At 45.8% G+C, this 16,708-nt stretch overlaps 1 long non-coding RNA gene across 1 annotated transcript; it reads left to right on the top strand.

Annotated features, from left to right (window-relative positions):
* The first annotated feature begins 2 nt into the window (after nt 1-2).
* On the top strand, nt 3-1,418 carry LOC120988727. Its single transcript, XR_005776173.1, has 3 exons — nt 3-23; nt 106-422; nt 1,407-1,418. It is a non-coding gene; the product is annotated as an uncharacterized LOC120988727 (long non-coding RNA).
* The last annotated feature ends 15,290 nt before the right edge of the window (nt 1,419-16,708 follow it).

The following is a 16,708-nucleotide window of genomic DNA, read 5'->3' as shown; positions in this document are numbered from 1 at the left end:
CTCTGTAATTTTCTATAGTGCCTGTAAGATCCACCTCTCAGCACAGACAGATTACAGAAGAACAGTCTCTTCTCTGGTGTAACATTCATTTCTTTCTCTTTTCAGATACATCGGCTCAGTTTACTGTGACTCAGGATGCGTCAATGTCAGTGTCTCCTGGGGAGAATGCCCGTATCACCTGTAGTCGAAGTGGGGGTTCTGTAGATGGGGGTAACTACCCATCTTGGTACTACCAGACACCTGGAAGTCCCCCTAAACTACTAGTTTACAGCAGCAGTAGCACCAACCAGAATAGCAGACCCTCAGGAATATCAGATCGATTCAGTGGATCCATATCTGGGGGATCAGCCATTCTGTCCATCAGCAAAGTTCAGTCAGAGGATGAAGGAGATTATTACTGTCTTCTCTATGCTGGTAGTGGTGTACACACAGTACTGCACGCTGATAAAGAACAGGTACAAATACCTCAAGCACGTCCTATATGACACACTAGAGGCAGCAGAGCATTTACTATAATATTTTAATCTATATATATAAGAAGGACGTATATATGTGTGTATGTAGATTCCGCGATCACTCAAAAATGCAAACATCGATTTCAACAAAACTTGGTATACACATCCCTTGCTGCCTGGAAAGAAATCTTTTGGGTCACGGCTCTCTAAGATGTACTGTTCCTGAGATATTCCCGAAAAATCAACTGCATTAGCCAATACAACCCTGCAAGTCTTTCTCTTCCTATCCCAACTGCCATACACATGGTCACATGACCATTTTCAGCCAATAGAAGCTCGCAGGCCCTTACTCTCCACACATACAGCTTTACTCCAGGTTTCCATAACAACCCAGCTAACCCAAGTTGCACGACACATGGGGCACAACTACGCTGCTACATGCATCTGCAATGAGCAGGACACTGGGTCAGTGGGAATGCTATGCAGTGGGTCAGTTTATATATGTATAAGTTTGTGACGCCAGTTGCAGCTTGCGCAGGTACTGTAGCAGGGCCCTTTAAGATGGTATAGGCTCACGTACCAGGTGAGGAATGCCAGAGGGGGATATTGTCTCTGTATAGTGTCAACGGTGTCTCCTACCTGTGGTACGGCTGGACTCCTGTATCCCAGCTCACATGCAACAAATTGAGTGCTGTTAATAGGAGTAATTGAGGAATGATGGGATTCCACACAGATAATAGGGTCCAACTTGTCTTTACTTGGTGATATGATATGCAGCTTTTGATCCATACAAGTATACAGCTTTAGTCTAGGGTCCCAGCAGGTTTTTGGCAATATGTGGCAGGAATTTATATCTATTCTGTATCTGGTACATACGCCTATTGATCTGGCAGGTATTTATCTTCTGCTCTGTCTTGAGTCTGCTTAGTTTGGGCCTGACTAGCTGAAGAGGTACTTATCTTCTCTTTATCTTTGGATCTTTACTTACAGGACTGCTCGCAGGGTATGATGGTGGCTTCCTGGAGATCTGATAATTCTGTGAAGGGCTGCTTTCTTTGGTCTACCAGCTGAGGTAAGGGACTCAGGCTGGGAAGGTTGATCTTGTGCCTCAGCTGAGGCTTGGATCCTTGGTTGGGGTCCCTGTTTCTGGGAGCTCCTACTAACGCAGCCTACCCCAGCAGGGGGGTGGCTCACACTGCCTAGAACTTTCTTTCCTCCCCCTGAAGTAGGATGTGGGAACATTCCACTCCTCCTCAGATAGGGGGAAGCTAGCCTGGAATGAACTATTCCAGCCTAGGTCTATTAACTAGCTATGGTCTACTTCCATATTGCTGCCACCTGCTGGTGTACATTGAGAATTACAGCAAATTACATGAAACAGTCACAGTAAATCCATATAATACAAATGTAATGTCAGATTACACAGGATATTAACACATTTACACTTTAACATCATATAGCAGGGTGACAGAGTTTTAGTGACATACTCTGGGATGTTACATACCCCGTTACTTTAAGATAAGCCATCCTCGGTGCATGGTAGGCGGTTGAGGAGTAAGCTCTCGGTACCCAATACAATACAAAGTGCTGCGTGAATTACATATAATGACGTACAAAGACAAAACACATAGCGGTTTCCTCGAGGTTCCTGCCCGCTAGCATAAGATGTCCAACACACAGTTTCCTTATCTTGGTATAACCAGGTAACCTATAACTGCACAAAGCATGCATCGCTGACTGACTTTGTATGTTCTGGCCCTGAACATCAAAGAAAGCATGGGGGTGTCTTTACTCCGTAATCCCACCATTGTGTAATGCAAAGCCCGCAAATGAAAGGGTGGCTTTATCCTGTATTCCCTTCCCTGCATCATAGCCTGAAGAAATTTGGCTTATAGCACGATCACTATGATGTCTAAGAGGAAGCTAGAATATATGGCTCTAAGGTTTAAGGCGCCTTACCTTAGGCAAAAGCTCAGAAGGGGAGGTATTTATCGTCTCCATGTCTTCTGGCAAGTCACAGGAGGAGGGCAGTACGTTCCCATGGATCTCCTGGAAATGAGACACCTCTGGATGGGAACAATCCGGAACATAAAACAAGCGGGAAGGAGCAGCCTAGGGCTTCTAACGATTCCCGAAGCAGCAGGGGTACCTATGGAGTAACTAGATCTGTCAGGACTTACCACTTGGTCCTACCCTGGGTACCTATGGGTATATATAACCGGGTGTAGGCCATTAGTATTCAACGTCCATATGAAGACAGTCCGTATAAGGGGGGAGAGAACAATAGCTGTGAAAAGGCACACTTTAAGTAAATTGCGACATTTTGTTAAGTGCAATGGTTAAGTGCAATCATTGGGAACAGTGCATAAATTTCACATTGCAGCACCTAGAAGGATAATACTCACAATGGGCAGGATATCTTGAACGTTGCATAACATTTGTAAACTGGTTACAATGACATAAATTATTAAATAGCATGACAATTACACTCACCTAAAGAATTATTAGGAACACCTGTTCTATTTCTCATTAATGCAATTATCTAGTCAACCAATCACATGGCAGTTGCTTCAATGCATTTAGGGGGGTGGTCCTGGTCAAGACAATCTCCTGAACTCCAAACTGATTGTCAGAATGGGAAAGAAAGGTGATTTAAGCAATTTTGAGCGTGGCATGGTTGTTGGTGCCAGACGGGCCGGTCTGAGTATTTCACAATCTGGTCAGTTACTGGGATTTTGACGCACAACCATTTCTAGGGTTTACAAAGAATGGTGTGAAAAGGGAAAAACATCCAGTATGCGGCAGTCCTGTGGGCGAAAATGCCTTGTGGATGCTAGAGGTCAGAGGAGAATGGGCCGACTGATTCAAGCTGATAGAAGAGCAACGTTGACTGAAATAACCACTCGTTACAACCGAGGTATGCAGCAAAGCATTTGTGAAGCCACAACACGCACAACCTTGAGGCGGATGGGCTGCAACAGCAGAAGACCCCACCGGGTACCACTCATCTCCACTACAAATAGGAAAAAGAGGCTACAATTTGCACAAGCTCACCAAAATTGGACTGTTGAAGACTGGAAAAATGTTGCCTGGTCTGATGAGTCTCGATTTCTGTTGAGACATTCAAATGGTAGAGTCCAAATTTGGTGTAAACAAAATGAGAACATGTATCCATCCTCTGATGGCTACTTCCAGCAGGATAATGCACCATGTCACAAAGCTCGAATCATTTCAAATTGGTTTCTTGAACATGACAATGAGTTCACTGTACTAAAAAGGCCCCCACAGTCACCAGATCTCAACCCAATAGAGCATCTTTGGGATGTGGTGGAACGGGAGCTTTGTGCCCTGGATGTGCATCCCTCAAATCTCCATCAACTGCAAGATGCTATCCTATCAATATGGGCCAACATTTCTAAAGAATGCTATCAGCACCTTGTTGAATCAATGCCAAGTAGAATTAAGGCAGTTCTGAAGGCAAAAGGAGGTCCAACACTGTATTAGTATGGTGTTCCTAATAATTCTTTAGGTGAGTGTATATGCTAGCTTTTATGTTGCGATAGAACATTTTATAAAATAGTGCAAATTTATTAGTGCAAATATCAATGTCAGGCGGGGCTCAACAATAACTTGAGTCCTTTTTCCTGAAAGTGCTTGAAGTTGCAGAATCCTCTGGAAATTGATAAAAGTTCTTTGCAATCCACAGGGCAAAAGTTAATTGTAATCCAAAGGGTTAAAATATTTAATAGCAGCAACAGGCTATCAAGTAACCTGAGAAAGGGGATAACGCTTTCAACTTGGATGTAAGGGGTTAAGTGCTGATGGGGGGAGTCCTAACTAGCATGACCATCTGGATGAGGACAAACAATGGCAACCTGGAACAAAAAGGTTAAAAGCACACAACAATGCCAAACAGGTCCTCACCCGTCAGGTAGCAGTCCACGGAGTGGCTCCCAAAACAATGTCACTGTAGATTTTTTTTTCGTAATGGGGACACCTTATAAGTAGGTGTCCAGCTCCTCATCGCTGCTGGAGCTGCTAAACCTCATCAGAGGTTGTTCCAGCCTCTGCTGGTAGCTGAGGGTAGTGTTGGTAGGGGTTCGCCACTGCCCTCTACCGGTTGCTGTAGGGGTTGGCTGTGCAGACTTCCTGGTGAATGCTGCAGTTGCCTGCCGCAGACCGGAATCCACAGCCGATGCAGGTAGTGGCAGAATCTCTGGCTGCAAAGGTTCAGGAAGGCCTGGAGCAGTTTGTGATGGCTGCTTCCAGGGCAGCATATAAGGCGGCATAAAACACGGCTGCACCTTGGGATTAAATGTCAGCACACTGTTATTGATTTGTCCCACCCTCAGGGTTGGTGGCGGTGACAAGTCCGGTATCAAAGGAGCAGGGGCTGGTTGAACCTTCTCCTTGAAGAGCAGATGGCCATTCAGGGTTTCCTGCAAACATCTGGTCCTGCCCGCAGAGCCTGGATCCTCCTGCCAGGTCTCTGGGGTGACGGCAGGAGAAAGTGGCTTCTGTAACAGGGTGACTCCCGCAGCAAAGAGTCCCTGCATGGAACGCATGGGGGTGTACTCCACCTGGTCCCCAATATACAGATTGTGCCTTTCCTGGGGCAAATAGTGTCTCTTCACGGACCGGCGGCCTACAAACACCTCAGTCCCAGAATAATTGTCCTGGAGCAACCCTACACCTCTCTCCACAGAAAACCATAAAACCATGCCGGTTCTCCTGGTCAACTTGGGATCTCCTGACTGGGGGGTATCAAGAACTTGTTTAACCCATTCTTCAACCGCCGACTTGTATTCCCAAGCGGTCTGGGCAAAGGCCGTGATCTCATGAGGGACCTCCGGATTAAGGTTGCGGAGCTGGGCGTAGCTGGGCGGCGGAGTGGAATCACCACCCGCCTCCGCCGCACCAGTAGGTGGCTGTGGCTTTGCGGGCCTAAGACTGATGGCGGGTGCTGGAGTTTCTGGACGTGGCGGTGGGACGGACGCTGACCGGGCCTGGGCCTCAGGGAGCGGGGTTGCTCCTACCTGATGACGCGGCCGGTTCCGGCGTCCTCTGGTCACGGTTCTGCAACTCCATGTTCGACTGCGCCACAGGCTGGATGCTGGTTTCAGCAGCGACGGCCCCTGCGGTGGATGACTCGACGTCCACTTCCATCTGTATGGTGGCGTCGCCTTCCGCGGGGGTCCTTGCGTCAGCGGAGGGATCCACGGCCTCCGGGAACTTAATCAGGTCCTGGCTCTCCACATCAGGGATCGGGGCTTCAGCGGCGGCCTTCTCCGACTCCTCTGGAATGCTGGACAGGACAGGGGATGTCGGGTCTTTGGGCACGGAGGGATCCGCTGCCTCCGGCCTGGAACCAAAGGTCGACGGTCCACGCTTCTGCATAAGCTGGGAGACCTGAATCTCCAGCGGCTGTTCTGGGTACACGTCCTCTCCGCCGATGGACATTTCGTTCCACCTGGGACGCGGGCAGGCCATGCTTGCTGCTCTCCTGCACACACTAATCGCCAGAACTAAGGGAGGGGCGCAGAGGGTGGAGTCTTTATTACCTCGGGCCAGGTCAGTGACAAGTTCATGGAGGGCGTTCTCTATTTTTCCCGCTCCTGAAGGGGCGTATTCGATATCTTCGCGCCTTTCTTGAGGGGGTGTCGCTAGATTTTCCCGCTTCTGGGGGCGTAGACAGCATTTTCGCGCTCCTGGGAGGGCGTTTCTTTGTTTCTTTGTTCTTTGGCATGAAGATGAAGCGCCATCTTAAAACGAATATGGCGAATCTCCACAATGTCGAATTAACTCCTTGTGCTGTAGCACACGTGCAGCGCTTTCTTGGCACAGCAATACAAGTAAGAAAGTCACTTTTTTTGCGATCTTTGCACAATCTTCAGCCCTTATTATACTGTGAAACATGCGGTTTTAAGTCCGTTTTTTGCGCACAATTGGATGCGGTTCTGTTGTTAGGGATGGACACACAATTCAATCCGATCCTGTTCGTGACGCCACTTGATGCAATGAGCAGGACACTGGGTCAGTGGGAATGCTATGCAGTGGGTCAGTTTATATATGTATAAGTTCGTGACGCCAGTTGCAGCTTGCGCAAGTACTGTAGCAGGGCCCTTTAAGATGTTATAGGCTCATGTACCAGGTGAGGAATGCCAGAGGGGGATATTGTCTCAGTATAGTGTCAACGGTGTCTCCTACCTGTGGTACGGCTGGACTCCTGTATCCCGGCTCACATGCAACAAATTGAGTGCTGTTAATAGGAGTAATTGAGGAATGATGGGATTCCACACAGATAATAGGGTCCAACTTGTCTTTACTTGGTGATATGATATGCAGCTTTTAAACCATACAAGTATACAGCTTTAGTCTAGGGTCCCAGCAGGTTTTGGCAATATGTGGCAGGAATTTATATCTATTCTGTATCTGGTACATACGCCTATTGATCTGGCAGGTATCTATCTTCTGCTCTGTCTTGAGTCTGCTTAGTTTGGGCCTGACTAGCTGAAGAGGTACTTATCTTCTCTTTATCTTTGGATCTTTACTTACAGGACTGCTCGCAGGGTATGATGGTGGCTTCCTGGAGATCTGATAGTTCTGTGAAGGGCTGCTTTCTTTGGTCTACCAGCTGAGGTAAGGGACTCAGGCTGGGAAGGTTGATCTTGTGCCTCAGCCGAGGCTTGGATCCTTGGTTGGGGTCCCTGTTTCTGGGAGCTCCTACTAACGCAGCCTACCCCAGCAGGGGGGTGGCTCACACTGCCTAGAACTTTCCTTCCTCCCCCTGAAGTAGGATGTGGGAACAGTGTTAAAGGGGCAGGCACTGTGGAGGTCACTGTTAAAGGGTCAGGCACTGTGGAGGTCACTTTAAGGAACGGGCACTGCGGTGGTCACTGTTAAAGGGGTGTGCACTATGGAGGTCACTGTTAAAGGGGCAGGCACATTGGAGCTAATTGTTAAAGGGGCGGGCACTGTGGAGATCACTGTTAAAGAGGCGGGCACTGTGTAGGTCACTGTTAAATGGGCGGACACTGTGGAGGGCACTGTGGAGATCACTTTTAAAGGGGCAGGCACTGTGGAGGTCACTGTTAAAGGGGTGGGCACTGTGGAGGTCAATGTTAAAGGGGTGGGCACTGTGGAGGTCAATGTTAAAGGGGCGGGCACTGTGGAGGTCATTGTTAAAGGGACAGACACTGTTACTGTTAAATGGGTGGGCTGCTGTGAAGCTCAAAGTTAAGGGGATAGACTGCTGTAGACGTCCCATTGTAAGGAGGCAGGGCACTGTAAGTTGGTCAGTGTTAAGGAGTGAGGGGCAGTGGAGTTCCCCGTTAAGGGGGCAGGGTGGTGATGAGGTCCCAGTTATGGGGGATACTGTGGATATCTTTTAACATCACACAAACATTAAATGAAATAAATTAAATATACCCATGCAAAGCCAGCTCGTTCTGCTAGTCTATATATAAAGAAGCACGTATATATGTGTGTGTGTATATGTATGTATGTATTTTCCACATACATTTAAAAATGCAACCATCGATTTCAACGAAACTTGATATACACATCCCTTGCTACCTGAAAAGGAATCTTGTGGGGGTCATACGCCCCTACACAGCATCTGGATGGAGTTTGTATGCGCCAACTGTTTTTGCTACACACATATTGCTCTGTAACTCAAAAACTCATCGATCAATTTCTACTAAGCTTGTTACACATATCACTTACTATCTGGTAAAGAATACTGTAGAGGTAACATGTCGGTACACAATGAATTTCTGTCTGTTCCGACATCTATCTATCTGTCTGTTCTTTATGTGCGACCAAACAACTGGACTGAGCCTCACCAAATTTGGAACACGTGTACATCAGGTGTCCGGGAAGGTTTTAGACCGCGTCTCAGCTCTCTAGGACGTACAGTTCCTGAGATATTCCCAAAAAATGACCTGCATTAGCCAATACAAGCCTGCAAGACTTTCTCTTCGTATCCCAACTGACACACACATGGTCACATTTTCCGCATTATCCAATAGTAGCTTGCATGCCCTTAGTCTCCACATACACACAGTTTTACTCCAGGTTTCTATAACAACCCAGCCATTTTTCTTCAGTGCTGTCGGTCAGCATTAGGCTAGGGCTACACGACGACATGTGTCGCGCGACAATAAGTCGCAGGACACATAGGGCACAACTACACTGCTACATGTGTCGTGTGACATTTATGTCACGCCAATGTCGCGAGACAATTTTTTTAATGATAGTCTATGGTGTTGTACTGCGACTGACACGACAGTCGCAGAAAAATCCATCTCGATCCATCAGAAAAATCGTGTAGCCCTACCATTAAAGGGGCAGGGCAATGTGGAGGTCACTGTTAAAAAGAATGGCATTGTGAAGGTCACTGTTAAAGAGGCGTTAATTGTGGATGTTACTGTTAAGGGGGCAGGCTGCTGTGGAGGTCACTGTTAAAGGGGGGGGGAACTGTGGAGGTCATTGTTAAGGGGGCAGGGGCCACTATTTACACCTTAAGGACACAGCCATATTTCACCTTAAGGACCAGGCCATTTTTTGCAAATCTGACCAGTGTCACTTTAAGTGGTGATAACTTTAAAACGCTTTGACTTATCCAGGCCATTCTGAGATTGTTTTTTCGTCACATATTGTACTTCATGACACTGGTAAAATTAAGTAAAAAAAAAAATCTTTTTTATTTATAAAAAAATACCAAATTTACCAAAATTTTGGAAACATTTGCAAATTTCCAAGTTTCAATTTCTTTACTTCTATTTTTTTTTTAATATAAGTATATTTATTAATATATAAAAGAAATACACAAAGAAAAATTTTGAGTAAACATTCAATATAGTTAATGCCTTTTTTCCTTCTCCCTCTTCCCCCAACCCAACCCCCCTACTCCCCACCCCGGCCCTGTGATGCCTCCACCCTCCCCTCCCACCTCGACCCCCCTTCAACAAAAAGAAAGGGGCAGGAGACAGGAAGAGAGAAAGAAAAAGAGAAAAAAAACCTACCTAGAAGAATCTTTTGGTATTTATGACTACTTATTTTGGAGAAATCATTCAGCAAGAACAATTGTGTCTCAAAGGGGATTCACATTTTAAGTTTGTAAATAAGAAAGTTATTGATGCTATTCCAGTATTCTCTAAGTTCTGGACAAGTCCAGATCATATGGAGGTAATCCGTACCTAAGGTATCACATCTAGGGCACTTGGATGTATCTCTTAGCCCACATTTGTTTAGCCATATAGGGGTAACATATAATCTATGACAAATACTAAACTGCACTAGAACATGGTTGAAATTATGGGATAGTGAACCTAGGTTAATAAAAATATTCCCCCACCCTTCTAATTGTATATTTGGACAATCCAACTCCCAGGCTCTTTGTCCTGGTGGTAATAGTTTATATATATTTGAAATCTTAATTCTTAGGGGTGTCATCCCTGTCCAATCGTTTAAAAAGCAGGAACTGTCTATATCCAACATTGATTTATCATCCAGACTGAATAGTGCCGACCGCAACTGAAAATACCTAAACCAAGAGAGGTTTTCTACATTATGTGATAACTCCGTGAACGACTTAATCTCTCTATCCTTAACTATTTGTGAAATGTAAAAAATCGGATTCTTTTGCCAAAATGTATCCGTTGCTATACCATCTAAAATCTGTAGATGAACGTTATGCCAAAGAGGCGTGAATATAAGTGAACCCTTTACCCTCAACCATATTCTAGTAGTAGCCCACATTTTAGAAAGTAATTTTGTAGTCTCTTTATAACCCCGCTCTTGACTAATCAATAGTCCAGATTCCAAAAGAGTAAATATGTTATTATATGAATACCTCCCTACTAGGCTCCTTAAAAGTGCACTATTTTTCCATTCATAACACATCAATAACTGGGCGGCAATAAAATAACCTTTGAAGTAGGGAAGGTTTAAACCCCCATATTTCAATGGTTTGTATAGATAGAATTTCTCTACTTCTATAATACATAGTAATACCTCCAAAAATAGTTATTACTTTACATCCCCCATATGCCTACTTCATGTTTGGATAATTTTGGGAATGACGTTACAAGACTTAGAAGTTTAGAAGCAAATCTTGAAATTTTTCAGAAATTTTCAAAAACCCAATTTTTAGGGACCAGTTCAGGTCTGAAGTCACTTTGTGAGGCTTGCCTAATAGAAACCACCCATTCTAGAAACTACACCCCTCAAGGTATTTAAAACTGATTTTACAAATGTCGTTAACCCTTTAGGTGTTCCACAAGAGTTAATGGCAAATGGAGATAAAATTTCAGAATTTAGATTTTTGGGAAAATTTTCCATTTTAATCCATTTTTTCCAGTAACAAAGCAAGGGTTAACAGCCAAACAAAATGCTATATTTATTGCCCCGATTCTGTAGTTTGCAGAAACACCCGATATGTGGCCGTAAACTACTGTACGGGCACACAGTAGGGCGTAGAGGGAAAGGTGCGCCGTGTGGTTTTTGGAAGGCAGATTTTGCTGGACTGTTTTTTTTACACCATGTCCCATTTGAAGCCCCCCTGATGCACCCCTAGAGTCAAAACTCCATAAAAGTGACCCCATATATGAAACTACACCCCTCAAGGTATTTAAAACTGGTTTTACAAATTTTGTTAACCCTTTAGGTGTTGCACAAGAGTTATTGGCAAATGGAGATTAAATTTGAGAATTTAAATTTTTTGGCAAATTTTCCATTTTAATCCATATTTTCCAGTAACAAAGCAAGGGTTAACAGCCAAACAAAATGCTGTATTTATTTCCCCGATTCTGTAGTTTGCAGAAACAACCCATATGTGGCCGTAAACTACTGCACGGGCACACAGTAGGCAGTAGAGGGAAAGGTGCGCCGTGTGGTTTTTGGAAGGCAGATTTTGCTGGACTGTTTTTTTTACACCATGTTCCATTTGAAGCCCCCCCCCCCCCCCGATGCACCCCTAGAGTAGAAACTCCATAAAAGTGACCCCATTTTGGAAACTACGGGATAAGGTGGCAGTTTTGTTGGGACTATTTTTAGGGTACATATGATTTTTGGTTGCTCTATATTATATTTTTGTGAGGCAAGGTTACCAAAAATAGAAATTCTGAAATTTCATCTTCATTTGCCATAAACTGTTGAGGAACACCTAAAGGGCTAATAAAGTTAGCAAAATCAGTTTTGAATACCTTGAGGCATTTAGTTTCTTAGATGGGGTTGCTTTTATGGAGTTTCTACTCTAGGGGTGCATCAGGGGGGCTTCAAATGGGACATGGTGCCCCAAAAAAAAGGCCTTTAAAATCTGCCTTCCAGAAACCATACGGCGTTCCTTTCCTTCTGCGCCCTGCCGTTTGGTCATACAGCAGTTTAGTTTCTGTAAACTGCAGAATCAGGGTAATAAATATTAAGTTTTGTTTGGCTGTTAACCCTTGCTTTGTTACTGGAAAAAAACGGATTAAAATGGAAAATTTGCCAAAAAATTGCTGTTTTGGCACCGTTTTTATTATTTCTTTTTGACAGTGTTCATCTGAGGGATTAGGTCATGGGGTATTTTTATAGAACAGATTCTTACGGACGCAGCGATACCTAATATGTCTACTTTTTATTTATTTATGTTTTACACTATATTATTTTTTTATAAACAAAAAAAAAACATTTTAGTATCTCCATAGTCTGAGTCAGTTTTTTTTTAGTTTTTACCCGATTATCTTAGGTATGGACTCATTTTTTGCGGGATGAGAGGAAGGTTTTATTGGCACTATTTTGGGGGGCATATGACTTTTTGATTGCTTGCTATTACAATTTTTTTTGATGTAAGGTGACAAAAAAATACCTTTTTTTGCACCGGTTTTATTTAATTTTTTTGACCGTGTTCATCTGAGGGGTTAGGTCATGGGGTATTTTTATAGAGCAGATTCTTACAGATGCGGCGATACCTAATATGTCTACTATTTTTTATTTATTTTAGTTTTACTAAATAATATTTTTGAAAAATAATTCTTTTCGTTTTCAAGTCTGAGAACCATAGTTTTTTATCCGATTGTCAGTGGCTAAATTGGGGAAGGGGAATATAAATTTAGTACTCCATGGAAGTGTGGTACTCCCTGAAGCAACCAATAATGCAGAGGCCCGGATGATCGGGGCACGTGTCACACTGAGTAGTGGTGTCCTTCCGTATCCCCCTCCTGTGACACACTCTGCACTTTTTTGGGTCCGTCCCTTCTTTCCAGTATGGGGGACCACACCTGGAAAGTGTTGGCCAGGGACGATCCGGGCGCCTCCAGTTCCCGAGGTACTCCGGCCTGCTCTTTCCCGGTCAGAAAAGATCATTACTTGAGGACTGCCTCATAGAACTGAAGGAATATCCCTGTGTTGCCAGCGCTCCGGGACAGCACAAAAGAGTTGTACAAGGCAACCTGCACCAAGTAGACCGCAACTTTTTTGTACCATGCCCGGGTTTTGCGCATGGCATTATATGGCTTGAGGACTTGATCAGAGAGATCAACTCCTCCCATATACCGATTGTAGTCGACGATACAATCGGGCTTGAGGACCGTTGCCGCGGTACCTCGCACAGGGACAGGCGTGATTCCGTTACAGTGAATTGTGGACAGTACAAGGACATCCCTCTTGTCCTTATATCTGACCAGCAACAGGTTTCCACTGGTAAGGGCACGGGTCTCACTCCTGGGGATAGGTACCTGGAGGGGGTGGGTAGGGAGGCCGCGTTGATTTTTCCGCACGGTCCCACAAGCGAACGTGGATCTGGCGGCGAGGGACTGGAACAAGGGGATACTAGTATAAAAGTTATCCACGTACAGGTGGTAACCCTTATCTAGCAGTGGGTGCATAAGGTCCCACACAAGTTTCCCGCTAACACCCAGAGTGGGGGGACATTCTGGGGGTTGATCACGGGAATCTTGCCCTTCGTACACACGAAACTTGTAAGTGTACCCTGAGGTACTCTCACAAAGTTTGTACAGCTTCACGCCATACCTCGCCCGCTACTGGCGGAAAAGGAGTCTCTTCTTGAAAGCACTGAGAGACTCATCAACCGCGACCTCCCTTCCAGGTACATAGGCCTGCACAAATTTGGCCCCAAAGTGATCGATGACCGGCCTGATTTTGTACAGGCGGTCATAGGCAGGATCACCTTGGGGGGACATGCTGCATTATCTGAATAATGCAGGCATTTCCATATGGCCTCAAACCGGGAGCGTGTCATGGCCATACTGTAAAGTGGGGTCTGGTAGAGGACGTCCCCACTCCAGTAATGCCTGACACTAGGTTTCTTGACTATGCTCATGTGCAGCACGAGGCCCCAAAGCGTCCTCATCTCGGCTGCACTGACCAGAGTCCAGCCACCGGGCCTAGCCAAAAAGGAGCCCGGGTGTTGAGCAACAAACTGTTGGGCGTAGAGGTTTGTTTGCTCCACCATTAGATTTACAAAGTGGTCACTGAAAAAAAGACTAAAGTAGTCATATTCAGTAAAGCCCACTGTGGAAATCTGGATTCCTGGTTGGCCTACAAAATCAGGAATCATGGGCTCAAAACGCTCTGGGGTATACCATGCAAGTTCACCGGCAGGGGGCTCCGGTGGACTTAACTGGTGGGCCGGAAAACTAGTACGATCCCCAGAGCTGCTCGTACTAGTGTGGGCCACAGGGTCCCTAGCATGGCGGTCCCCTTGCTCTGCCTGGCGGCGTCTCCGCCCCGCCACCTTGGGGGCTCATCATCATCGCTAAATGATGAGGAGGACGTGGATGACAAAAGGGAAGTGGGGTCATCCTCATCCTCACTGGGGCTCTCGGACTCGGAGGCAAGCTGGGCGTATGCCTCATCGGCCGAGAACATCCGGCGGGCCATAGGGGAGTGTGTGCGTGTGTGTGCGCGTGCGTGATAAACTTTATTTGGTGTGCGTGTGTGTGGGGGCACGCGAACTTACCCTAAACCTAACAGAAAAAAAAAACCAAAAAAACTAAATAAAAAATAAAAATAAAAAATGTGACATATTTTTTTTTTCAAACTCGCTGATCAACCGTCCGAAGTTGATCAGCGGTGGCCGGACACTAAGAGTGTCGGCCACAGTCAGCATACGCAGAAAAAATAAAATAAATTGCTTGTGCGCCAAAAAAAGTTGTGGTGGGGGGGAAGGGGGGCAAGCTGCAGCACCCCTGGGGGGGGGGTCTAGGGTCACACAGCTGTGTTGTGGACCCCAGACACCCGATTTTAGGGTGATGCAACAAAAACTGGCTTTTTTTTCCCCCACTAACTTTCCCTAAATATCCCTGCCTAACCTAACCTGTCCCTAACTTTTCCCTAAATACCTGGATGAAGGTGGTGCTGGGCACAGATGGGGGTGCTGGCTTATGATCCCTGCAGCTCTGGAGATCGACGTGCAGCGCTCCTCTCTCCTCGGCTCCTGGACACAAAAGGAGGAGGGGAGAAGCGCTGCAGTAATTTGAATGGCCCGCCCGCCCAGCCGACTAATGAGAGCCGATCCTGAGAGGTGATGTCACCATCACCTCTCAGGATCACAGGATGGTCATTGGTGGTGTATTATCACACCACCGATCACCATCCTGTTCCGGGTTATCGGGTCCCCAGAGACCCGAATAACCCGGAAACGCAGCAAACCGCAGATCTGAATTGACCTGCGGTTTGCTGCGATCGCCGACAGGGGAGGGGGGGGGTCACAGGACCCCCTGGGCATTGACCCAAGGTGCCTGCTCAATGATTTGAGCAGGCACCCAGTTCCGATCACTGTCCGCCGGGCTGCGGTAATCGGAAGTATACATGACGCACCGGTACGTCATGTGTCCTTAAGTACCGGGACAACATGCTGTACCGGTACGCCATGTGTCCGGAACAGGTTAAAGGGGCAACTGCTGTGGAGGTCACTGTTAAGGAAGCAGGGTACTATGAGGTCACTGTTAAGGGGGTGGGCCCCTGAGGAGGTCACTGTCAAGGGAGTGGGGTGCTGTAAAACTTCCTGTTAAAGGGGCAGGCTGCTGTGAAGGTCAAAGTTAAGGGGATAGGCAGCTTTGGATGTCCTATTTTAAAGTGGCGGGGCACTGTGGGGGGTCAGTGTTAAGGGGTGGACGACTGTGGAGTTCACTGTTAAAGTGGCGGGGCACTGTGGAGTTCACTGTTAAAGGGGCGCGGTGCTGTAGAAGTAATTGTTATGGGGGATACTGTCGATATCTTTTTAACAACACACACAAACATTATATGAAATAGATCAAATATACCCGTGCAAAGCCGGGTCCTTCTGCTAGTATCATATAAATTTATGTTCGCCAAGCGCATCATTTTAATGTTTTTTTCATCGTTTTTTGCCATTCTACAAACACTGATGATTATCCTGAAATAAATAAATGAACTGTACCTAGTGGATCCAGCACTGCGACTGATTCTCCTGGCCAGGCTCTGTTTAACTGGCTGCAGCTGTGATGTTACATTGACAACACGTGACCTCTGTACCCAATCACTAGCCACAGCAGTGCACCAAAGAGACCACTGATTGGCTGCAACAGTCATGTGTTGAGGACATGACATTAGCACTGCAGTTGGGTAGAGCCCTGCTGGGAAAACCGGTGGCGCAGTTCTTTATCCACCAGGTGAGTGCCGATCAAATCTTTATTTCAGGGTAATTCCCAGTATTGTCTGGTTTTGTTGCTGAAATCGACAACCTCATTAAAGTTGATGTTTGGCTTGTAATGATTAAGGATATGCCTAACGTTTATGTTTTTTTATGTTTGTTCTTTTAACTTTTATTTGATAAAAAAGAGTTTTTATTCAAAATGCATGTCAAACTGCAATTAACAAAAGTGTATTCCTTTGTAATTCAATGGTGTCCAATGACAGAAGCCATTTCACAGTGCTGGACCTATGATGAAGAGAACATTTACATAAAAGTTCGGGTTCGGTGATTTTTATGGCGCTTTTTGAAAGGCTGCAAAGCAGCCAATCAACAAGCGTCATACTACTTGGCCCAAAAGGCCATCACAGTCATGCCTATTATTGGCATGGCTGTGATTGGCCAACTGCAGCATGTGACCCAGCCTCTATTTAAGCTGGAGTCACGTAGCGCCGCCCGTCACTCTGCTCGGATTAATGTAGGGAGAGGCTGCAGCTGCTGTGAGGGAGAGATCAGGGAGAAATCTTATCAAGAACTGTTTTTTGTACTCAGCGATGTACAGCAAATGTGTTTTGTGGGTGCAGTGCACAATTTT

Source organism: Bufo bufo, chromosome 2 (genome assembly GCF_905171765.1).
Source record: "Bufo bufo chromosome 2, aBufBuf1.1, whole genome shotgun sequence".
NCBI lineage: Eukaryota > Metazoa > Chordata > Amphibia > Anura > Bufonidae > Bufo > Bufo bufo.
Note: the sequence above shows the minus strand (reverse complement) of the source record. Positions and strands in the feature narration are given on the sequence as shown.